The sequence below is a fragment of the Scyliorhinus canicula genome, chromosome 3, assembly GCF_902713615.1.
Source record: "Scyliorhinus canicula chromosome 3, sScyCan1.1, whole genome shotgun sequence".
NCBI classification, from domain to species: Eukaryota; Metazoa; Chordata; class Chondrichthyes; order Carcharhiniformes; family Scyliorhinidae; genus Scyliorhinus; species Scyliorhinus canicula.
Window position 1 is genome coordinate 210,984,976 of NC_052148.1, and position 24,750 is coordinate 211,009,725.

A 24,750-nucleotide genomic window follows, 5' to 3' on the forward strand; every position below is an offset into this window, starting at 1 on the left:
GTGTAGAGCATACATTTCTCCCTGCGAAGCCGAACACCAGTGGCTAGTAAATTCGGAGCACCTCACAAGGTTTCTTAAAAGCCCCTGGTGAGGGCAGCACAGTGGCGCAGTGGATTAGCCCTGCTGCTTCACGGCGCCGAGGTCCCAGGTTCGATCCCGGCCCTGGGTCACTGTCTGTGTGGAGTTTGCACATTCTTCCCGTGTCTGCGTGGGTTTCGCCCCCACAACCCAAAGATGTGCAGGGTAGGTGGATTGGTTACGCTAAATTGCCCCTTAATTGGAAAAAATGAATTGGGTACCCTAAATTTAAAAAAAAAGTTTTTTTTAAAAAAGCCCCCGGTGTGACATCCCGGTAATCAGTATGTCGTCAAGGTAAATTGCGACATGTAGTAGACCCCACAATAAATTCTCCATGACACCCTGGAACATAGTGCTAGCCAATGATACTCCAAAAGGCAGTCCGGTATATTCTTACAACCCGTGATGTGTATTCACCGTCACAAATTTCTGCGATCCTAGGTCCAAAATCAGCTGAAGATTTTGTGAATTGCACAGAGTGGATGATGCCCAAATTTTCCAAAAGGTCAAGCTCAGTGTCTACCTTCAGCTACAGGTCACATGGGGCTGGCTGGGCACGGAAATAACGTGGCTGCGCTGATAGGTCAATGTTGATCTTGGCCATGCCCCCGCCGATAGTGCCCAAACTTTTCTGGAAGACCTCATTGAATTTTGTCAGTATGGCACCCAGCCCATCCAGACACATTTGGCAAACCCGCTGTCAGTCAAGGCAGAGGAACTTCAACCAGTCTTGTCCCTGGCCATCTCCACATACCACGACCTGTGGTAAACAAGGGGATTGCTGCCTGTATTCAACGGAACCACTGAGGTACTGGCAATTGCTAACAGCTCTCCCATATATGTGGCCAATCGAGCATCCATTTCCTGTGACCCCAAAGCTTGGATCCCAGAACTGATGCGGTCAAAAGTATGCTGGCTGATAACGGAGATAGCAGCCCTGGATCAGGTATCCTTAACTTAGGGCTTTAACTTACCTTCCGGGAGCGGAGACAGTGGACCTGCGAGGGACATCTCCACTCAGGCAAAGGATAAATACAGCGAGGCTCAGGTCCATCACTTAGCTTACGGGAATGGAGAGAGCCGGACCTGCAAGGGACACCGCTATTAAGGTTAGCGGGCTGAGTTTGAAAAACACTCTAGGAGTGACAACATCGGAAAGCAGTAAATTCATTGGCAAGTAACTGCTACGTATTGTCTAATTGTAGTGAAAGGTCAGAGTGCTTCGGTGCAGAGGGATCTGGGTGTCCTTGTGCAGGACTCGCGGGAAACTAGCATGCAGGTACAGCAGGTAATAAGGAGGGCAAATGGAATTTTGGCATTTATAACTAAAGGAATAGAGTTTAAAAGTGGGGAGGTTTTGCTGCAACTCTACAAGGCATCTGGAGTACTGTGTACAGTTTTGGTCCCCTTATTTAAGGATAGATGCACTTGCATTGGACGCAAGTCAGAGGAGGTTCACAAGATTGATTCCAGAGATGAGGGGTTTGTCTTATGAAAACAGATTAAGCAGTTTAGGCCTATACTCTCTCGAGTTTAGAAGAATGCAAGATCTAATCGAGGGATATAAAATAATAAAAGGTATTGACGAAGTAAACATGGAGTGGATGGTTCCTCTTGTGTGGCAATCTAGAACAAGAAGTCATAGTTTTAGGATAAGGGGTAGCAGATTTAAAACAGAGATGAAGAGAAATTACTTCTCTCAAAGAATCATAAATCTGTAAAATTCACTACCCCAGAGTGCAGTGGGTGCCGGGACTTTGAGTAAATTTAAGGAGGAAAGCAACAGATTTTAATTAGTAATGGGTTGAAGGTTAATAGAGAATGGGCAGGAAAGTGGAGTTGAGACCGAAATGAGATCAGCCATGATCATATTAAATGGCAGAGCAGACTCAAGAGGCTCCGAGTTCTTATACTCTTGCATTCTTATTTCCCCAGCCTACCCTCGCAGATTGGCTTTCCCACTTAAGACTCCATTGCCTCCCCCTATACTACCAGTCACTGGCACACTCTACACTCATGGATGCCATCTACCACTTTCAAGCCCAATATTTCCAACATGGAGCCATTGACTAGTTATCTATATTTCATAAATCCCTGCTTGTTCTTGCAGAGCAAATGTGCTGTCTGTTCTTCAATAATAGTTTGAAAGTAAAGGAGGAGCATTGTTTAGATTAATGAAGAAATTGGACTTTTCTTGTCAATTCCAATTGAACTTTAGTGCAACACCAGTTGTATTCTCCGTTGGCAGGATCCTCCGTTTCGCCGGCAGCGCACTTAGGCCTGCGGATTTTACGTCAGCGAGGGGGTGCCCATAATGGGAAACACCCCTGGCCGGTTAATGGGATGGAGAATCCCGCTGCCCTTGGAGGCGCTGCATCAGATTACGGGTACGGTGGGATGGAGGATCCCACCCAATGTTTTTAACATAGTAAAGCAGACCAAGGTACTTCACGGAAGTAAAATAAGGCAAAATTTGACAGCAAACTGCATAAAGAGATATTAGGATAGGCAATCAAAACTTTCACCAAAGAGGGAAGTTCTAAGGTGCATTTTAAAACAGGAGGGACAGGCAGAGACATTTACAAAACGAACTCCAGAACTTAGGGCCAATCACATAAAAGTAATATCCTGCCATTCGTTAAGACCTGATATAGAAATAATGAAAGCAGAGAAGAGCATATTTGGAAAACTAACATGAAGTATTGCCATAATCCATTCTGAAAGCTGAAAGAATAGTTACGGCATGCTGTACATTTCACACAATGAGGGTCGGTTAGAATAAACAAAATGATGGAGAAAGTACTGCAGAACTACTAGCAGGAGATCATGGGCTGGATTCTCCGTTTTTCCAAAATCGTGAAACGTGATTGGGCAGAGAATAGCTTCCCAAGCTGAAATCATCGCTGCAGTTACGAAAATGCTGTAAATATAGTAGGCATTTCATAGTGGGCCTGACACCTGATGCTCCGGGGGCCTCGCGATTGACTGCTTCTGATGGGCCGAGTTCCCAACGGTGTCATTCACTTGCGCTCTCACAAATTGTGAACCTGGTGTCCTGGCTGCTGATTGAAAGAGTGGTGGATGCAACTGGTGTGGAGTGACTGTGGGCTGCTGGCCCAGACACTGGCCATGCTGGCTGCGGTGGGTGAGAGGTGGGGGCCTGCCAGGGCAGGGGGAGGGGAGTGGGATGGGGGGAGGACGGGCCGGGCAGCCAGGGTGTCCCCCAAAGGGACTGGGTCAGTGCCCAGGCACCGACCGCCATCTTGCTGAACACACGCTGGCTGACCACCCACCCGGGCCCCTGGGTCTACACGGCGGCACCAGCCGTATGAGTGTGTCCCCCTCCCCCCCCCCCCCGCCACAGTGACCCACCCCCCTTGGCACTGAACTCCCCGCCCAATCGTCAGCCACCAGGGCCACACCCAGGGCAGCCTCAGTGTGGGCAGTGCCAGCCAACAGGGTCCCTGGCAGCAGGGACGGGTGCCAGGAACGGGAGGCACCAGCGGAGAACAGGCCGGGGGTGAGGGGGGTGAAGCAGATAAGGGTGAGGGGGTTGAGGGGTGAGGATGACGGGTGTGGGCATCCAAAATGGCCACCCACACAGTTCAATGGGACATTGGTCAACACAGAGACAGGCTGCAGCTTGCAAATATATAGGGGCTGCAGCCCAGACCTTACAGAAACTAACACAGGGAAAAGGCCATTGAAAGGCCATCCCGGGACAATGGGCTCCAGGTAGAAAGTAACAATATGTGTGGCAGACTTGGAGGTGTCGGTTTTGTTATTTGAGAAGACCTATGTGCCTCGGACACTAACGGCCCTGGCCGACTGGGACCCGCCCCGCCATCGAGGTGTCCACCGCCAATTGGTTGCGATCGATCAAGGTGATCGATTGGACATCCACCTGAGGCTGCCCAAAAGTGCGCAAAACCTGCAAGGGATAAAGGGTGTTGTGCAGCCCACCACCCGCTCACTCGATCACCGAGGACAACAACGGTGATACCTGCACCAGTCAAGGAGGGGACCATCCACGCCATCCACAGAGGGGCCAGCCGGGGACAGCGACGACCAGCAACAGACATCCAGCACTGCCAGACGATGGATTCCAGCTGAGGCCATATCTGCTCTGCACATGCCAGTCACCTGGAAGTTAAGTTGGTCTTTCATGTGTGTTAGTTTAAAGTCCAATCTGTATGTGTTGGACAGGACAGTCTTGGAGATTCCGCATGATCCCGACTTAGGTAGGCAATCGACCTATGTAATGGCCAGTATCCCAAGTACATCGAAACGTAATATAAAGGTCCCTATTCTTGAGGATTATTCACAGATCAAACATAAACCACAGGTGTGAACTCCATATTGGAAAAATAACCGGATTTTAGAAGTGTGTACTAACTGCGTGCTTACCTAACAAGGGCGGATAGGTGTGGTTGTATGATTAGCATAGCTGCCTGCCATTGGTGCAGAAAACCGGCTTACCATTGGCCCTGGTTGGTCATGTGCCTCTCGACTGGTTGGTTGAGACCAGTCGTGTGATGGCTCCCCGATTGGTCGAGAGGCTGAGTTAACCCCGCCTCCAGGGCGGGGTATAAATACCCAGTACTCCCGGCGCTCGTCCTTATACTGTAATCGACCGCAGGGCTAACATCTAGCTGATTAAAGCCATACTTTTGTCCAGCAACTCATCTCGCGTTCAATTGATGGTACATCAATAGGGTCAACCTGGCAGATTTGCACGCAGTTTCTGATGGACTAGAGCTGGAACACAGCCACAAGCCGTACCTGCTGTCCAATCGGCCCTCTACCCCCTTGTTCCCTAACATCAATATGGCAGCTCGGACAACAGGTAGAGATGTAGAGGCACGGAAGACAAGAGCAGAGAGGTATCCCATATGGGAGAGGGTAGTATGGAGATTTATCAAGGGGAGAGGTTGGCACATGTAGTCAGACTTAATCAGGCACTGAGACAGGCAGCAGGGCACACTTGGTGGGAAGACGTGAGCGAAGCACACGGGAAACATCGCCGAACTATAAATAGCCATTGGCTGCACCTACAGCATCATTGAGGTGAAGAGCCTGCCCCGCACCCCTCACCCAGGAACTGCACGGCCGATGCCAGGGCCAGTACCCATTACGGACGTCTCTGGCAGCCTCCCGGCGGTGAGCCGATGAATGCGATTAACGTCTCCCAGACTAACGTAGCCAACCTTTTTTTTTTATAAATGTTTTTATTCAGTTTTCATATTTTATATTGAACAAATTACAAATTGTTAGGAGAGAGCAACAAAAAAAAAAAAAAAACACGCAAAAATTAACATACATATTTACAGGTAAGCATCTTCGTAGTAGTAACTGCGCCCCCCCCCCCCCCCCCCCCCTCAACATGTTTATTTAGCTTGGTTTTGGGCCTTAGCTAGCCATCGAACCCCCGTAACGAACCTGTAGCCCCCCCCCCCCTCCCGCTACCTTCCCCCGACTATTCTTCCTCTTGTACATTGGCCACAAATAGGTCCCGGAACAGTTGCATGAATGGCTCCCACGTTCTGTGGAAGCCGTCGTCCGACCCTCGGATGGCAAATTTGATTTTCTCCATTTGGAGAGATTCCGAGAGGTCGGACAGCCAGTCCGCAGCTCTGGGCGGTGCTGCTGACCGCCAGCCAAACAGGATTCTACGGCGGGCGATCAGGGAGGCAAAGGCAAGGGCGTCCGCCCTCCTCCCCAGGAATAGATCTGGCTGGTCTGAAACCCCGAAGACCGCCACTATCGGGCATGGCTCCACCCTCACCCCCACCACTTTGGACATAGCCTCGAAGAAGGCTGTCCAGTACTCCACGAGTCTGGGGCAAGACCAGAACATGTGGGCGTGGTTGGCCGGGCCTCTTTGGCACCGCTCACATCTGTCTTCCACCTCCGGGAAGAACCTACTCATACGGGTTCTTGTTAAGTGGGCTCTATGTACCACTTTTAGTTGCGTCAGGCTGAGCCTTGCGCACGTGGAGGTGGAGTTGACCCTATGCAGTGCTTCGCTCCAGAGTCCCCACCCTATCTCCATCCCCAGGTCGTCCTCCCATTTCCTCCTTGTTGCGTCCAGTACGGTGTCGTCCCTATCTACCAGTCGGTCATACATGTCACTACAGTTCCCTTTCTCTAGGATACTTGCGTCCAGTAGGTCTTCCAGTAGTGTCTGTCGTGGCGGTTGTGGGTACGTCCTTGTCTCCTTTCGTAGGAAGTTTTTGAGCTGCAGGTACCGTAGCTCGTTCCCCCCAGCTAGCTGAAATTTCTCTGTCAGTTCGTCCAGTGTTGCGATCCTGTCGTCCGTGTATAGGTCCCTGACTGTCAGTGTCCCCCCGTCCTGCCTCCACCTTTTGAAGGTGGCGTCGGTCAGTGCTGGTTTGAACCTATGGTTGTTGCAGATGGGAGCCCTGTTCGACATTTTGGTCAGGCCAAGTTGCTGCCGCAGTTGGTTCCAGGATTGGAGGGTGGCTGTCACCACTGGGCTGCTGGAGTGTTTTTTGGGTGGGGATGGGAGTGCTGCCGTGGCGAGGGCCCGGAGGGAGGTTCCCATGCAGGAGGCCTCCTCCGCACGCACCCACTCAGCTTCTGGCTCCTGGATCCATCCCCTTACTCGCTCGGCTGTTGCTGCCCAGTGGTAGAATTGTAGATTCGGGAGGGCTAACCCTCCCCTGGTTTTTGTTTTTTGTGAGACCTTCTTTGGGATCCTAGCATTTTTACCCCCCCATACGAACGCCATGATGAGTTTGTCCAGCGCTTTGAAAAAGGCCTTGGGGATGTAGATCGGAATGGATCTAAACAGGAAGAGGAACCTGGGCAGTACGTTCATTTTGATCGTCTGAACTCTCCCCGCGAGGGAGAGCGGGAGTGTGTTCCATCTTTGCAGGTCCTTTTTAACTTCCTCCGTCAGGCTGGTGAGGTTCCATTTGTGGATCCCTTTCCAGTCATGGGCTATTTGGATCCCCAGGTAGCGGAATTTATGTCGGGCTTGTTTGAACGGCAGCCCCTTTAGTGCTGCCCCCCCCCCCCCCTGCGGGTGTAATGGGAAGATCTCACTTTTGCTCATGTTGAGTTTGTAGCCCGAGAAGGCTCCAAACTCTTTCAGGAGCGCGATGATTCCGTCCATGCTGCTTTGTGGGTCCGAGATATAGAGGAGCAGATCATCCGCATAGAGTGAGACTCTGTGCTCTCTACCTCCCCTTCGGATCCCCCTCCAATTTTTTGCTGCCCTGAGCGCGATTGCTAGCGGTTCAATTGCTAGTGCGAACAGCAGCGGGGACAGTGGGCATCCTTGTCTGGTGCCCCTGTGCAGCTGGAAGTATTGGGAGTTGGTATTGTTGGTCTGTACACTCACCATGGGAGCGTTGTACAGGAGCTTTACCCAAGCGGTGAACCCTGTTCCAAGCCCGAACCGCTCCAGTACCTCTATGAGGTATTTCCACTCGACTCTGTCGAAGGCCTTTTCTGCGTCCAGGGAGACGATCACCTCTTGTGTTCTCTCCCCGGAGGGGGTCATTATTACGTTCAGCAGGCGCCTGATGTTCGCGGTCAGCTGTCTACCTTTGACAAAGCCCGTCTGGTCCTCTGTGACCACCTCAGGTACACAGTCTTCTAGCCTTTTGGCTAGGAATTTGGCCAGTATTTTGGCGTCTGCATTCAGCAGAGATATGGGTCTGTATGACCCACATTCCGTTGGGTCTTTGTCTTTCTTAGGTATCAGCGAGATTGAGGCCTGTGCTAACGTGGGTGGCAACGTGCCCCTAGCTAGCGAGTCTGTGAACATCTCCCGCAGGTGCGGGGCCAGCGCTGTCACAAATTTTTTGTAGAAGTCCGCCGGGAATCCGTCCGGTCCCGGCGCCTTCCCCGCCTGCATGGAGCTAATGCTCTCCATGATCTCTCCCAGTGCTAGTGGTGCTTCCAGATCCCGTTTTCTGCCCTCTCCCACAACTGGTATGTTCAGTCCGTCAAGAAACCGGTTCATCCCAGCCTTCCCCGTTGGGGGCTCTGAGGTGTACAGCTCTTGGTAGAAGGCCTTGAAGGTTTTGTTAATCCTCTCTGGTTCTGTTTCCAACGTGCCTCTGGTATCTCTGATTTGCGCAATTTCTCTGCTGGCTGCCTGCTTTCTCAGCTGGTGGGCCAACAGGCGGCTGGCTTTGTCTCCGTGTTCGTATAGGGCCCCGCGTGCCTGGCGGAGTTGGTGTACTGCTTTCCTGGTGGAGAGCAGGTCAAAGTTCCTTTGTAATTCTTTTCTCTCCGCCAGGAGTTCTACAGTCGGGGCCTCGGAGTATTTATGGTCTACCTCCAGTATGGAGTCGACCAGCTTCTGCCTAGCCACCCTTTCCTCCCTATCTCTTTGCGCTTTGTAGGCTATGATTTCCCCTCTTAGTACGGCCTTAAGCGCTTCCCAGAACGTGGAGGGTGAGACCTCCCCGTTTTGGTTGATCTCAGTGTACTCCGCTATGGCCTGCGCTATCCTTTCGCTGAAGGCCTTGTCAGCTAGTAAGGCACCGTCCAACCTCCATTTGGGGCGCTGGGCCCTTCCCGTCTCTAGCCGCACATCCATGTAGTGTGGAGCGTGGTCTGATATCACAATTGCGGAGTATTCCACCTTGTCTATCTCTGGAAGCACCGTTTTCCCCACCACAAAGAAGTCAATTCTGGTGTACACGTTGTGTACTGGGGAGAAGAAAGAGAATTCTTTCTCCCCCGGGTGGGCGAATCTCCAGGGGTCTACTGCTCCCATCTGCTCCATATAGTGGCTGAGTTCCCTTGCCATGTTTGAGGTTTTCCCCGTTCTGGGGTTTGATCTGTCCGTCTTTGGGTCCTGTACACAGTTGAAGTTCCCCCCCATGATTAGTCGGTGCGTCGCTATGTCCGGGATTTCTGCCATGGTCTTTTGGATGAAGCTCGTGTCGTCCCAGTTGGGCGCGTACACGTTAACTAGAACTACCGGCGCCCCATCCAGGGCCCCGCTGACCATGACATACCGTCCCCCTGGGTCCGTAACCGTCTTTGTCGCCCTAAACATTGTCCTCTTGCCAATCAGGATCGCCACCCCCCTGGCCCTTGCCCCATAACAGGAATGATAGGTTTGTCCCACCCAGCCCTTTCTTACCCGCAGTTGGTCCTGCTCCCTCAAGTGCGTCTCTTGGAGGAAGACTATGTCGGCCCTCATGTTTCTAAGGTGGGTGAGGACTCTAGATCTCTTCACTGGGCCGTTAAGTCCCCTTACGTTCCAGGTGACTATTCTGGTGGGGGGCTTCTGCCCCCTTGCTCCTGTGGGGTTAACCATATTTGTCCGGTGGACGCGCCCCTGCCCTCTGGGGTTTCCCTTTGTTAGGGGGCCGTCCAGGATGTCCACTATCACTGCTCTCCCCATGCGGTCGGGTCCCTGCGCTCCGGGGTTCCCCCTTGTCCCGGGGACACCCGCCATGGCCGTCCACTGTGTGTCCGCCACGCGGGTAGTCCCCTGCACTCCGGGGGGCCCCTTCACCCACAGACCGTACTGGGTGGGTGCTTGCAGCAGTTCCCTGTTTCGAGCCCTTGTCTGTGGCACTTTGTGGCCCTATTCCCTTACTGGCCTCTTTTGTCCCTTCGTCCCTGCATTTCCCCTCCCTGGTCTCTCGCCCCCCGAGTGCACCCCCCCCCGGCTCTATCCCTTTCGGGGATACCCCTGTATACCCCTCCATTGCCCCTCTCTCCCCCATTCCTGTCCCCATTTGCTCTCCCACCTTTGATGGGTGATCCCCCCCCTCCCCTGCCTGGCGCCTTCCCCCCTGTTGGGGGTGCGCTGCGGCCCTGCTCTGTTGCGCGCCCCCTTCGCTAGCTTTCCTGCTAGCACGGTGGCTCCCCTCTCGGAGGTTGCTGTCCCGCTTCCCCTCTCCCCTCTCCAGTACTCCCGTTCCCTCGTGCCGGGGCCTGGCCTCCCACCTGGAGCGGGCCCTTGGGCATTGGGTTGTTTTCCGTTCTGGGTGTTCCTGCCAGGGGGGAGGGGGCTGGCTTTGCCTCGCCCCTCCCCACCCCCCCGTCGGCATGACGTATCTCCTTGCCATGGGCCCCTCGTCCCTACTTCCCATGGCGTTTTTCCAGCCCGTGCTCCTCGACGAATCTATTCGCCTCGGCAGGGGCTGTAAAGAAATATTCCTTGTGTTGGTATGTGACCCAGAGTTTTGCTGGGTACAGCATACCAAAACGTACTTTGTTCTTATAGAGAGCTGCTTTCGCTCTGTTGAACTCCGCCCGTCTCTTAGCTATGTCCGCTCCAAAATCCTCGTAGATTCGGATGGCGTGCCCGTCCCAATTGCAGGCTCTATTCTCCTTGGCCCAGCGCAGGATTGTCTCCCTATCCCGGTACCGGTGCAGTCTGGCTATAACTGCTCTCGGTTTTTCCCCTTCCTTGGGCTTCGGGCGCAGTGACCGATGAGCTCTGTCCATTTCCGGTGAGGTGGGAAAAGTTTCCCGCCCCACTAAGGAGCCCAGCATCGCAGCCACGAATGTTGTGGGATTTCTACCCTCTATCCCCTCTGGCAGGCCCACTATCTTAATATTTTGCCTTCTCGAGCTGATCTCCTGGTCGTCTACCCTGCCCTTCAGGCTCCCCTGTGTTGCACTCAGTTTCACCATTCCCCTCTCCAGGGATATGACCCGGTCGCTCGCGTCAGTCGCTGCCTTCTCCAGCTCTTTAATGGTTGCCCCCTGGGCTTCCAGTATCTTCCCTTGGGCATCCACTTTCTTCTCCAATCTGGTCAGAACCTGCTGCACCCCTGACATGGCCCTGGTCACTGCTGCCTGTGCTGCGGCCTCTGCGTCTGCTTTTAACTCTGCCTTGATTGCCTGCAGCTGCTCCCTCACCACCTCGGCAAAGGCTTCCTTCCAATTCACGCCCCCCTCTAACCCCAGGGGAGAGGTTGCCCGCCCGTCCAGCTCTTCTGGATGCGGCGAAACATCCTTCCCGCCGCTTCGCGTGTTGACTCGTTCGCCCGAGCTGGCTTGCCCTTTGCCCCGTCTACTTCCGGTGCCCCCTTTCTCTTGGCTCCCTTCTGGCACTTTTTTCTCCCCCTTCCCCTTCATCTTTTCTTCTCTCCTTGTTCTTCTTTTCCCCCTTTTCCGCACCCTATTTTTATTTTATTTATTATTATATATCTATATATGTATATATATATATATATATATATATATTTTTTTTTTTATAAATTTATTTCCCCTACCCCTTTTCTCTTTACCAGTTTTCTTTTGGGAAGAACAGAAATACAAGTCTCTTTTTTCTTTTGTCTTCTCTCCCCACTCAACCAGGAGAGAGAGAGAGAGAGTCCCTTTGTCTCTTTGTCCTTACCACGTGGTGGTCACTGCAGTTGGGGGAGGGGGAGGGGCGAGTGGGCCGGTGGTCGCTGCCGGTTGGGGGTGGGGGGGGGGGGGGTGTCCCCGCTGCTGGCTGGGGGGGGGGGGGTGTCCCCGCTGCTGGCTGGGGGGGGGGGTGTCCCCGCTGCTGGCTGGGGGGGGGGGTGTCCCCGCTGCTGGCTGGGGGGGGGGGTGTCGCCGCTGCTGGCTGGGGGGGGGGGGTGTCCCCGCTGCTGGCTGGCTGGGGGGGGGGTGTACCCGCTGCTGGCTGGGGGGGGGGGGGGGGGGGGGTGGTGTCCCCGCTGCTGGCTGGGGGGGGGTTGTCCCCGCTGCTGGCTGGGGGGGGGGTGTCCCCGCTGCTGGCTGGGGGGGGGGTGTCCCCGCTGCTGGTTGGGAGGGGGGGGGGGAGAGAGAAGAGGGGCCGCCGCCGCCGCACCGCTCCTGGCCCGCGTGGGGGGGGGGGAAGAGAAGAGGGGGCCGCCGCCGCCGCACCGCTCCTGGCCCGCGTGGGGGGGGGGGGGAAGAGAAGAGGGGCCGCCGCCGCCGCACCGCTCCTGGCCCGCGTGGGGGGGGGGGAAGAGAAGAGGGGCCGCCGCCGCCGCACCGCTCCTGGCCCGCGTGGGGGGGGGGGGAAGAGAAGAGGGGCCGCCGCCGCCGCACCGCTCCTGGCCCGCGTGGGGGGGGGGGGGAGAGAAGAGGGGCCGCCGCCGCCGCACCGCTCCTGGCCCGCGTGGGGGGGGGGGGGAGGGAGAGGGGATGGACCTGCTGCTGTTGGGCCCCCCTGTCGCTGCCTCTCCTCTGCCGTCGCTGTCGCCGCTCCGCTGCCGCTCCGGCTCCTCCGCTCCGGCTCCTCCGCTGCCGCTCCGGCTCCTCCGCTCCGGCTCCTCCGCTGCCGCTCCGGCTACTCCGCTGCCGCTCCGGCTCCTCCGCTGCCGCTCCGGCTCCTCTGCCGGCGCTCCTCCTCCGCCGTCCGGCCTGTCGGGGGGGGGGGGGGGTTGTTCTTCTTGTCTGCCGCTTGCGGGAGCCCCTCTCCCTGCGACCTCCTCGCTCACCGCCCGGAAGTCCCTAACGTAGCCAACCTAACTCAGACCCAACACACAGACGATTCCAGAGGACAAATTCTGAACAGCGATTTCCAGCCCCCTACGAAACATGGGAGGATGGGCTGACCATACAGGACAGATTTGTTTAAAGGATGGGAATGATGTGTGTCCTTACCCAGGACCGAAACCAGCTCATATACCAATCCCATGATCGACACGGACACCAGGGTATGGAGACCACTATGGACCACCATTATGTTGGTGCCCGGAACAAAAGGAGGATGTCACTCATTACATTGAGCATTGCCTCATTTGCGACCAGAATATTCTTGACGATGATACCAGGAGGGGACATATAGGACACACACGTCCTGTGAAGGGTCCCTGGATGAATCCCCATGTGGATTACATCGGCCCACTCCCACCATACAAAAATGGATTTAAGGATGTACTAGTTCTAATTGCCACCTTCACGAAGCAGTTCCCACCCCCAACGCAACCGCCCCACAACCACTCATACTCCCCAGTCCCCCGATTGGACATGGGACCATGCCAAACGATTGGTCAGAGTAGCTGAATGATTCGAGGACCAGGACACGGTAACCCTGAACCCAATGAACGCAAGCAACCGGCAGATGCGGGTCTGGCGACCAGGGGAGGTAGATGATTCCATGGATGAACCTCCCGGGGGGTATTACAAGAACAACTGTGGAGCGCAGTGTTCTGAGGTGTGTGGAGCACAAACATTCTGAGGTGTCCAGATGATGACAATCGGACGCAACCCAATAAGCATGATACACGATTTCTGATGGAACCAGCCCCATCATGTGTGCTCCACACACGCTAGTCTTCTTTGTTGTTTTACTCTTCTCTCCCCATCCCTTCTTCTCCTCCCAGCATGCTATTTGCAGGTCAAACTGTCCCTCGCCTCTCACTGATCAGACTCGAAGAGCACCTTCGTCATCAGCACTCAAACTGAGCTGTTTTTCCTCCCACAGATGACAGACTACCAACCCATACTACATTGAGTGCCTGCCACACAACTCCACAAATGTCCCCCACTACTCAGAGCAGTTGTGATATTCACTCACTGACCATATTCTCCCCCCCCCCCCACCACCCAATCAGAGTCCAATCTTCACCATCGCTGCCCTGAGGGTGTTGTGTACTCTCTCCCGGCACTGCTGGCCAGTCCGGGTGACATTGCCCACGGTGCTAACCGCGTCTGCCACCTGCGCCCAGGCATGGTAACAGCGGCGCCTAGCGGCCTTCCTCCCAGGCCAGGGTACAGGGTCATCCTTCTCTCCTCCACGGTGTCCAGGAGAGTGTCCATCTCAGTGTCCCTGAACCCTGGCGCTGCTCTCCTTGCAGCAGCTTGTTGGCTGGGAAGGTGTATGTGAACATAGAACATAGAACTTACAGTGCAGAAGGAGGCCATTCGGTCCATCGAGTTTGCACCGACACACTTAAGCCCTCACTTCCACCCTATTCCCTTAACCCAATAACCCCTCCTAACCTTTTTGGACACTAAGGGCAAGTTGGGGGGTGGATCGGCGTGTGGGCCTCTGTCCGCCAATCACGGACCCGGCGAGTCCGGCGCCGTTTTGCTTGGAACCGGTTGTGTTCCACGCGGCGATGGTGCTCGCCCATTTGAACTTGCTGAATCGGTGCAGCTGTTCCCACGCCAGCATCAGCACTTAGTCTCAAAACCAAAGAATTCAGCCCATGTTCGAGTGTGAGGGCAGCAGAGTCTGTATTTTAGCATGGAAACCTTCTGTGATTTGAAGGACTTTTTAATTTCTAGCTCCAAGGACCCCACAGCCTGTACGTCAGAAACCTGAATGTAACGTTATCTGGTCTGGGTGCTGCTACTCTCCCCGAGTCACTCATCCACCTCCAGCCACGGTAATGTCCCTTAGGTGCTCGGATGTTGGCCACTCCGGCCATGGTGTTGCTTCCTGAAGTTTTCAGGTGCAGTGTCCAGGCATCACAGCTTGATTAGGATGCTCAGCAATAAGCCCCTCATGCTACATGGCGGCCTACCCAGGGGGATCCACTTGGCAAATATGAGGTGCTCACTTAACTACGGTTGCCAATTCCCTCTTGTGGTGAATGTATCATGGCAACCACTGTATTGCATTGTGCTATGTTGTTGCCCTTTTGGGCTCCACCTATAGACCATTGCATTACATTACATCGCATTGTATCATGTTGGTGCCCTTGTGGGCTCCGCCCATGGCTCCACCCCCTCGGGGGAGGTATATAGATCTCCTGCCCTGCAGGCAGCTCTCAGTGCAGAGCAGTCGCAGGCAGACACAGTTCTAGCTGATTAAAACTATTGCTCACTTCAACTCTCTGTCTCGTGTGAATTGATGGTCGCATCAATTTAATCAGCTACAACATCGCGATGGAAGCAGCCCTCAAACCTGATCGACCGGAACTCGACCCACAAGCCGCTGAAGCCAAAGGGATTTTTTCGCACTGGCCCTGCTGTTTTGATGCCTACCTCACCGCCTCCTCCTCACCCTCTACCACCGACGAACAGAAACTGAGCCTCCTCCACGCCCGGGTGAGCCACAGAATCTCCATGCAAATCGAAGAAGCGAGCACGTACGTAGACGCGGTCGCGATCCTGAAAAGGCAATACGTGAGGCCGGTGAATGAAGTGTTCGCGCGGCATCCCCTCACCACTCGCCGCCAGCGGCCCGGGGAATCGCTGGAGGAGTACCGACGCGACCTGAAAGTACTCGTGCAAAGCTGCAACTACAAGGCCGTCACGGCCTCACAACACATGGAACTCGCCATCCGGGACACCTATGCGGCTGGAGTCCGGTCCAACTACATCAGACAGCGCCTACTCGAGAAGGGCGCCCTCGACCTAGAAGAGACTATCCACCTCCCTAGAAGTAGCCTTTCAGAGTCTCAACGCTTTCCCCTCCCACCACGCGACCCCCTCGTGGAACCTGACCAGAGGGTGCCCCAGGCCTGTGCCGCGCAGCTGCCTGCCCAACCCGGGGGGCTGCCCCGATATTTCTGCGGCCAGCACCAGCACCCCAGACAGCGTTTACCGGCTCGGTAGCGATGCGGCAAGAAAGGACACTTTGCCAAAGTTTGCCTGGCCAGGTCCAAAACCACAAAATCACAGGCCCGACTTTCAGACTCACTGGCCCACAGACCCCGGCGTGTGGCTGCGTGCCTGCTGGCTCCGCCCCCTCCGGATGCCTCATTTGCCTCGTGTTGTCCATGCGGGCAGCCATTTTGACTCTACCCAACATGTGCGACTCACAAGGCCTGCCATCTTGACCGCCGTCTCCCACACGGCCCGCCATTTGCGACTCATGGAGGCCGCCATCTTGGCCGCCATCTTCATCGCCGTCCGACACATCTGACAGATGGGGGCAGCCACCTTGGGACCACCCCACCACCTCCGACCACATCGGCTACCCGCAACTCGGCCTGGTCACCCTCAACCAGTCACGTCCCAAGCACCTCAGAAACTCGATGATGACCGTCCGGGTCAATGGGCACGAAACGCCCCGCCTGTTTGACTCCGGGAGCACGGAGAGCTTCGTACTCCCAGACACGGTAAGGCGCTGTTCTCTCCAAGTTTCCCCCACATTCCAAACAATCTCCCTCGCTTCCGGATCGCATTCAGTGCAGATCCGGGGGTACTGTGCCATGAAGCTCGCGATACAAGGCGCCGAGTACGTTAATTTTAGACTATCTGTCCTCCCCAATCTCTGCGCTCCTCTCCTGTTGGGACTGGACTTCCAGTGCAACCTCAGGAGCCTGACCCTGAAGTTCGGCGGGCCCCTACCTCCTCTCACTGTATTTAGCCTCGCGACCCTAATGGTCGAGCCACCCCCGCTCTTCGCAAACCTCACTGCCGACTGTAAACCCTTCGCCACCAGGAGCAGGCGGTACAGTATTTAGGACAGGACTTTTATCAAATCCGAGGTCCAGCGGCTCTTGAGGGAGGGGATCATCAAGGCCAGTAATAGCCCCTGGAGAGCCCAGGTGGTGGTCATCAGGACTGGGGAGAAGAACCGGATGGTTGTAGACTACAGCCAAACCATAAACTGGCACACGCATCTCAATATGTAGCGGACATGGTGAATCAGATCGCACACTACCAGGTGTTCTCCATGGTAGATCTGAAGTCCGCATACCACCAGCTCCCAATCCGCCTGGAGGACCGCCACTACAAGGCCTTTGAGGCAGACGGCCACCTCTTCCACTTCCTCCAGGTCCCCTTCGGCGTCACCAACGGAGTCTCAATCTTCCTAAGAATGATGGACCGAATGGTGGACCAGTATGGGCTATGGGCCGCATTTACGTACTTGGACAACATCACCATCTGAGGCCACGACCAGCAGGACGACGACGCCAACCTCCAGAAGTTTCTCCAAACCGCAAAAGCCCTCAACCTCACTTATTGTGGTAGTATAACTAGGGGTATTACGGTACCTGGGAGTGTGAGCTGCCATTTGTGCAGAGGGCTTGCTACCCATTGGCCCAGGTATGTCATGTGCCTCTCAGCCGATTGGCTGAAAGGTAGGTAGCTCCGCCTACGAGGCGGGGTATTAGAACCCGTGTTCCCCGGCAGTCAGCCATTCTTCTGTATGTCTGCTGCCGGGTCCACTTCTTGCTTATTAAAGCCTATCGTTCAGACTTCATCTACATTTCGTGTCCATTGATTGTTCATCACTTATAACAAGGAGAAATGTGTTTCCGCACAACCCAACTGGCCATCCTCGGCTATGTTGTGGAAAAAGGAGTCCTAGGGCCCGACCCCGACCGCATGCACCTCCTCCTGCAATTCCCACTCCCCCACTGTCCCAAGGCCCTGAAAAGATGCCTCGGGTTCTTTTCCAATTATGCCCAGTGGGTCCCCACCAGGCCTTCAGCCGCATCAAGGCAGATATTGCCATAGCCGCGATGCGCGCGGTGAATGAGTCCATCCCCTTCCAGGTGGAGAGTGACGCGTCAGAGGTCGCCCTCGCCGCTACCCTTAATCAGACAGGCAGGCCCGTAGCCTTTTTCTCCCGTACCCTTAACGCCCCTGAGATTCGACATTCCTCAGTCGTAAAAGAAGCTCAAGCCATTGTGGAAGCTGTATGGTATTGGGGGCACGGCCTCGCTGGTAGGATGTTCACCCTCGTCACTGACCAACGGTCAGTCGCCTTCATGTTCGACAACACTCAGCGGGGCAAGATCAAGAACGATAAAATCTTAAGGTGCAGGATCGAACTCTCCACCTATAATTACAATATCGTGTATCGTCCTGGGAAGCTCAACGAGCCCCCAGATGCCCTGTCCCGCGGCACATGCGCCAGCGCGCAAGATGACCGACTCCAGGCCACCCACAATGACGTCTGTCACCCGGCTTCTTCACTACATCAAGGCCCGCAACCTGCCCTACTCCACCGAGAAGGTCAGGGCCATGACCTGGGACTGCCAAATCTGCGTGGAGTGTAAGCCACACTTCTATCGCCGTCTCCCGAAGTCTATGGCACCAGAGATTCGGCGGGGGCGGGAATCGCGCCGCGCCTGTCGGCGGGCTCCCCCCCGGCGATTCTCCGGCCCGCGATAGGCCGAAGTCCCGCCGCTGTCATGCCGGTCCCGCCGGCGTGAATCAAACCACCTACCTTACCAGCGGGACCAGGCGGCGCAGGCGGGCTCTGGGGTCCTGGGGGGGGCGCGGGGCAGTCTAGCCCTGGGGGGGTGCCCCCACAGTGGCCTGGCCCTCGATCGGGGCCCACCGATTGCCAGGCGGGCCTGTGCCATGGGGGCACTCTTTTCCTTCCGCCTTCACCATAGTCTTCACGATGGCTGAGACAGAAGTGACCCCCCTCCCCTGCGCATGCGCGGGGATTACGTCAGCAGCTGCTGACGCTCCGGCGCATGTGCGGACTTCCGCCGGCGGGCGAAGTCCCTTCGGCCCCGACTGGCATGGCACCAAAAGCCGTTCCCGCCGGCCGGCGGGGCACCAACCACTCCAGCGATGGCCTAGCCCCTCAATGTTAGGGCTTGGCCCCTAAAGGTGCGGAGACGTCCGCACCTTTGGGGCGGCCCGACGCCGGAGTGGTTCACGCCACTCCATCCCGCCGGGACCCCGCGCCCCGCCGGGTAGAGGGGACTCCCTCCCCATAAGTCCGACCCCCAGGTCGAGAGGATCCAGCTCCTTCAAGCCAACCCCCAGTATGTCTACGTGGCGCAGCATGATGGCCGACAAGCTATAGTCTCCCTCAGGGACCTGGCACCCGCAGGTTCCCCTACGACTATCACCTACCTCCCCCCACCCTACACCGAACAGCGCCCCCACCCCTGCATGGCCTACACCCCCCTCCTACACCCCCTCCCCCCATCGCCGACCTGGAGAAGCTCCAGAAGACGCGCTCCCAGAGGCAATACCCTTGCCCGCATCGACGAGTTCAACACCCGTGCCCGCAGTGAAACCAGAGCTCAAGTGATCGCAGCGCACGATCAAGGCGCCGGACAGACTCAAACTGTGAGCCGCTTCACCCCCGCTGGACTTCAATTTTTTAACAGGGGGTGAATGTGGTTAATGTATTATGGCAACCATTCATCACTGTATTGCATTGTACTATGTTTTTGCCCTCGTGGGCTCCACCTATGGACCATTGTATTACATTACATCGCATTGTGTCATGTTGGTGCCCTTGTGGGCTGCGCCCCCTCGGGGGAGGTTTATAGATCTGCCGCCCTGCAGGCGGCTCTCAGTGCAGAGCAGTCGCAGGCAGGCACAGTTCTAGCTGATTAAAACCACTGTTCACTTCAACTCTCTGTCTCGTGTGAATTGATGGTCACATCATCTATTAGCAATGGCCTTCAACCGTACTGCCAGAGCCCTCCGCGGTCAGTGGGAGTTATGGGTAGTTGGTGGAGCAGATAGACAGGGGCTAGAGTTGCCCCCAGAATGGGAACTCACATTCCAGGGGTTGCATGGCGGACCTGCAGGCGATTAGACCCTCCCTCCCAGCTGAGACTGTGTGCGGCCAGACCCCCAGTTCCGCGCCCCCCTGGCGACCCACCTTCAACCAAGGCTGGCCCCCAGTTGCTCCCCCATCTCCTCTGAACACTGGGGCAGCAATCCCAGTGCCCCCGGGCTCTTTCCCTATGTGCGAAGATGGCTACTCACCTCCTCGGGTCCCCGCTGAAGCTCCTCCACCAGTTTCACCAAAAGGATTACTAATCAGCGCCTGTGCGACCACTTGCTGGAGAAGCCAGATCATAGGCTAGATCATAGACAGCCGTGAGATCATGAACAGCCATTATTGTATGCAGATGGGGCTTAAGCAGTGATTATTGCTTTCTCGCCATTCTAAGGTGAGATCTGGATTTCACCAAGGGCAGCTGGCCATTAGATCGCGAACAGATTGGCACCTGGCGAGGTTCTCGTTTTTGGCCACGCCCGCGATTTTTCTTTTTTTTTGTATAAAGTTAGAGTACCCAATTCATTTTTTCCAATTAAGGGGCAATTTAGCTTGGCCAATCCACCTATCCAACACATCTTTTGAGTTGTGGGGGCAAAACCGTGAGGCAGCAGTTCTATCCACTGCGCCACCGTGCTGCCCCCGCCCGCGATTTAACAGCCTTGTCGCACACTCGCTTAAGCGCAAAGCGGCCATTAAATCACGCCCCTAGACTCTGATTCTGGCAAGTAGTTTTGCTTCAGCGCAATTTGACTTGAGCAGCAAGCAGGCAATAAGTACAGAGTTTGGACTTTTGACTAGAAGTCGGGTGTCGACTCGGACATGAGATTGAACATTACAAGAGTATATATTTTATATCCAGAATACCACATCACTCACTGTTCTGCAACACATTGCGAGAAAAACAGTCAATGTCAGCCTCAATATCTGTACCAAAAAGTTAGATTACTTCTGAGACCCACAAGGTGCAACTATTCCAAAATCATGTTGAATCTGTGGCCCAACACCCATCTGACACAGTCTCAGCAAACTGATCCTGAAAGCCTGAAACCTCAGTCCTGGGTGCATTTATATTTCTCAGTTTACCTTGTTTGAATTTTGTGGAGCTAAAGGTTTCAAAGGCCAATTTTAGCATTGTTACCTCATCAGTAGATAAGTCTATAAGCTGAACACAGAAGATCCATTAGTTCAGTAACTTGAAATATGTGTGAATTAATGGGAACATTGATAGAATATTCATGTGTAACTGCCAAACTTCATGCTTTCACTTACTCAGTTTCACAAATCTCGGATCCTATTGATGTGCAAAATCTCATAGGTATCTCTAAATGTTCAGGAGTTCCATGAATGATATGAAACCTCTTGCCCCCCCCCCCCCCCCCCCCCCCCCCGCCCCCCCAGTTCCCCGATGATTTGTTCCTTCCTTCTTGCTGGACCATAACAAGAAATGGTCTGAAAACATTGCAAAGCCATAGAATCAAAGATTGTTGCTTCTAAGTGCCTTCGGATGTTTTACTACATTAAAAGTGCAAGCTGTTGTTTTCAAAATTGACAAAATGTTTGCTGGGGGCCACAGAATCACTTTGACAGAATTACAGATTCTCACAGCTGAGTGCACATTTTCATCGGTCTGTCTCGGCAACTGATGGCTAGTGCGAGCTCCTAGGAAAAAACAGAACAGTGATCCAGATGGATACATTGATTGGGAGGGTGTATCAGGCACATAAATGTTCAGTGAAGCTTTGCAGCAACTATTCATGTGGGGTCCTTGGATTAGTACAGGGCGTTGTGGAATATTTACAGCAGCTTGTACTTTCCTGGGCATAAATGTCGAGGTCAGGTTTTATCATTGACATTTCTTGTTTTGCAGCTAAGCTGTAACCTTGTCTAAGAACTGGCAACCCACTCAGATCCTTTTTCTGTGTAGTGGAGATTGGACTCCATGATAGAATAGGCCATCTGATTAAGTCCACTTACCAAATGACTTTTAGAGAAGACGGAGTCTAGCGCATTATAGAGTTTTTCTCCGCTGCCTGCAATCCACAGCTATGACATGTCACCACAGGATAGATCTCTGCTTTTAACTTTGAATGGCAACTAGTCACACTGCTCTGAAGGATCCCCACTCATCATCCATATTTTTATTGATCATATATTCATAGCGTTTAATCTGTTACGACATGATGTGGAATTAAACAAAATAAAAATACAATGGAAAATGGGTGATGCAAATCATAGAATACATTATAAAAGATTCCAAAAGAGAAATTGCTTTCATTTTTACAATTTTACACATTGGACAAAGTCTTGTAAATGTAACATATTCTTACGAGATTGTGTGCTATCATATCAATTTTATGTGGATAGTAAAAACGATTCTTCAACAGTTGAGGTACTTTCACTCATGAAAATATAAATCAATTTATATTTTATCTCCACAGAGACATTTTCCATGACGTTCATGTTTGCTACTTTAGTAGTTATTGTTATCCTTTAATCATAGGACTCACGGCAGATTAGGAAATAATATTGAGCATGTCATCCAGTGTCCAGATTGTCGGAGACCGGATATACGACTGAGGTGTGCTTGGAATCCTATGCAAATCCTGAACTGCGGATCTCTGAGAAACGGCCAGAAATTTTCAACTCCCCATGGACAATTCCCCTGTTACCTGGGACCTTTCCCGAATATCTCTGACTTTGAGTTAGAGCCAGAGGCTTGGGATGTGCCTACCTGAAATATTTACCCAAAAAATGTTAGCCAGATTAAAACTCAATCCAACTCCTGGGTAAGGACATAACTAGCTCCCCAATTAATTTCCAAGACCACCCAACTAGCCCCCCCTCCACCCTTCCACCCTGCTCAAAGCCATGACTCCCCCCCCCCCCCCGACTACCCACCTACCCTTCTAACCAGCCGGCTATTCTCCTGACCTGATCCACCTACCGTCCTCACCTGACCAGACTATTCCTGACCTGACTGTCCATTCACTCAGCTATTCCCTTCATGCTTACCCACTTACCCACCTCACCCACCTATCCATCTATCCACCTACCCACCTCATCCACCTAGTGCACCTAGCCATCTTACTGACCTACTCCCCTACCCATTTACCCATTTCACCCACCTACCTCCTACCCACTTACCCATCTACCCACCTCACCCAACCACCCACCTACCCACATCACACACCTACCCAGTCACTGACTTACTCACCCATTCACTCACATTCGTACTGGACATTTAAACTTACCATCTCTCAGCGAGTGCTGCAGACAGCTGGCATCTTATCTTCGCCAGGCTCTACTACGATCTGATGGAGTTCCCGGAAGAATGCCGTGCTCCACATTTCTGGTACAGCCGGGTTTGAAAGATCCCAGTAGAAATGTGGAGTAGCATTGGGTCAGGGAAATTTCCGGACACGCTGGCAATCTGACGATCAATTGGGATGGAATTCTATAATTAAATAACAATTTAAACAAAATGAAGATTTATTGGCTTTAATTGCCTGCCAAAAAAGCCTCATCAAAATTGAGATTAATTAGTCTCAAATAATCTGAAGTAGTTCAAATTCAGATTCTTTTCAATTATTTTTAATGAACCTCATAACTGTAATGTGGCTTTGACCTATTTCCTCACAAAAAAGTGGATCTGTCAAGTCTCACATCTCTGTGTTAAATAAACTATTTTTCACTAAATTGGCAGAGGTTGATAATCATTGTTTAGTAAAATATAAATTCATAGGTTTGCAATCTTTTTTGATCATATAGTGAGCAATTTTCCAATGTTAGTAGCTCTGGAAGCAAGAGAGAAATTAATAGAAGAATGTGGTAAATTTAATCAAGGTAAAGAAATGCAGTTTTAATGCAGCATAGACCATGCAGAGCCATTTTCTCCCCTCTTTAAGAATAATGGTTCAGAGCAAATCAATGCTAGCCATTTCAACATAGTGGTGAAGACAGTCCCTTGATGCTTAAGCCGCACATTATGTTAGATTTTACAGAGCTACCAGACACTTAAAAAAAAAGAAAAATCTTTTTAGTCTAGCTTTCAGCTTAGACAACATAACCGTATCTTTGGAAGATTCAATTCATGTTATCTGACGGCTTAACAATGCTGAGCCAGCAACACAGAGGTTGATTCCAATTTCACTTAACAAAGAAGGATGTAATGGCTTCAATTTCAAACTGCCGTTTGAGGTGGGTCAAATTCTGTCTGCTTGTACAAAAGAGCCTGTAAGTAACCAGTTGGATAGATCGGCATTAGGCAGCTTACTACACAGAAGAATTCATCTTTCAGATGGGCAACTCTTTCTGTAATGTGTGTCAGCCTCAGACAGGCTATTGAATAAAAGATCTCAGGCTATAGTCTGACAGTGCTTTGATACCAGTTCACCTGAAGAAGGAGCCGTGCTCCGAAAGCTCGTGTTTGAAACAAACCTGTTGGACTTTAACCTGGTGTTGTAAGACTTCTTACTGTGCTCACCCCAGTCCAACGCCGGCATCTCCACATCAGTGCTTTGATAGATTTGATTTTATTGGATGCAGAGTTTTCCCACAATGCCAAAACACTATTTGTAAAGTGTACTATTTGAGGGAGTAGCATAAATGATGAACAATGGAATGAGGAGTGTTGTTGTTCCAGCAAGGAGCAGGCTCTCAATCATGGCCACACTGCTAGCTTGGCCAAGTTACACTGCAATATATCAGTGTCCATGACTTAAAGGTGCACAAAAACATGATTAAGCCATAATTATGACATCTGGAGAAAGTTCAATGATCAGTTTAGTATTGGGTAAAATCAATTTCCTGTTAGTCAAGATACTGAACAGCAGAAACAGTGCATATACGTTATCTAAAAATGGAAAATGACTCATATTCGATGAAATTTTATTTGCCATTTATGTGGTCAGGTTTAATCTGTCAAAGCTCCTTATTGCTAATCATTTAATAATTTTTTTCTTAAAATATAAGGAACCTGAACAGTAAGAAGCCATCCAGCCCCTCAGGTCTACTCCACCAAAAAACACGATTATGGCTGACCATCTGCTTCAACTGTATCTTCCCATATTATCTCCAAATCTCTTAATTTCCTCATAGCATCCAAAAATCTATTAATCTCTGCATTGAACATGTTCAATGACTGAGAATTCACAGCACTCTGGGATAGAGAATTTCAAAGATTCCTAACCCTGTGAGGAAAGAGATTTATGTTAATCTCAGTCGTAAATGGTTGACCCTTTCTGCCGACACTGCAATCCCATTTCTAGGCTCGCTAGCCAGGGAATACATTCTTCCAGTGTTTACACTGTCAAGCCCCTTAA

General features: G+C 52.8%; 1 long non-coding RNA gene across 8 annotated transcripts in view; it reads right to left on the bottom strand.

Moving 5' to 3' along the window:
• Window positions 1-22,862, bottom strand: part of LOC119963272 — a 70,850-nt gene extending 47,988 nt beyond the window's left edge. For all 8 annotated transcript variants that reach the window (XR_005460063.1, XR_005460064.1, XR_005460065.1 and 5 more), the window contains exon 1: window positions 22,681-22,862. This is a non-coding gene — a long non-coding RNA (uncharacterized LOC119963272). The remainder of the gene's footprint in view (window positions 1-22,680) is intronic.
• Between the last annotated feature and the right edge of the window lie 1,888 nt (window positions 22,863-24,750).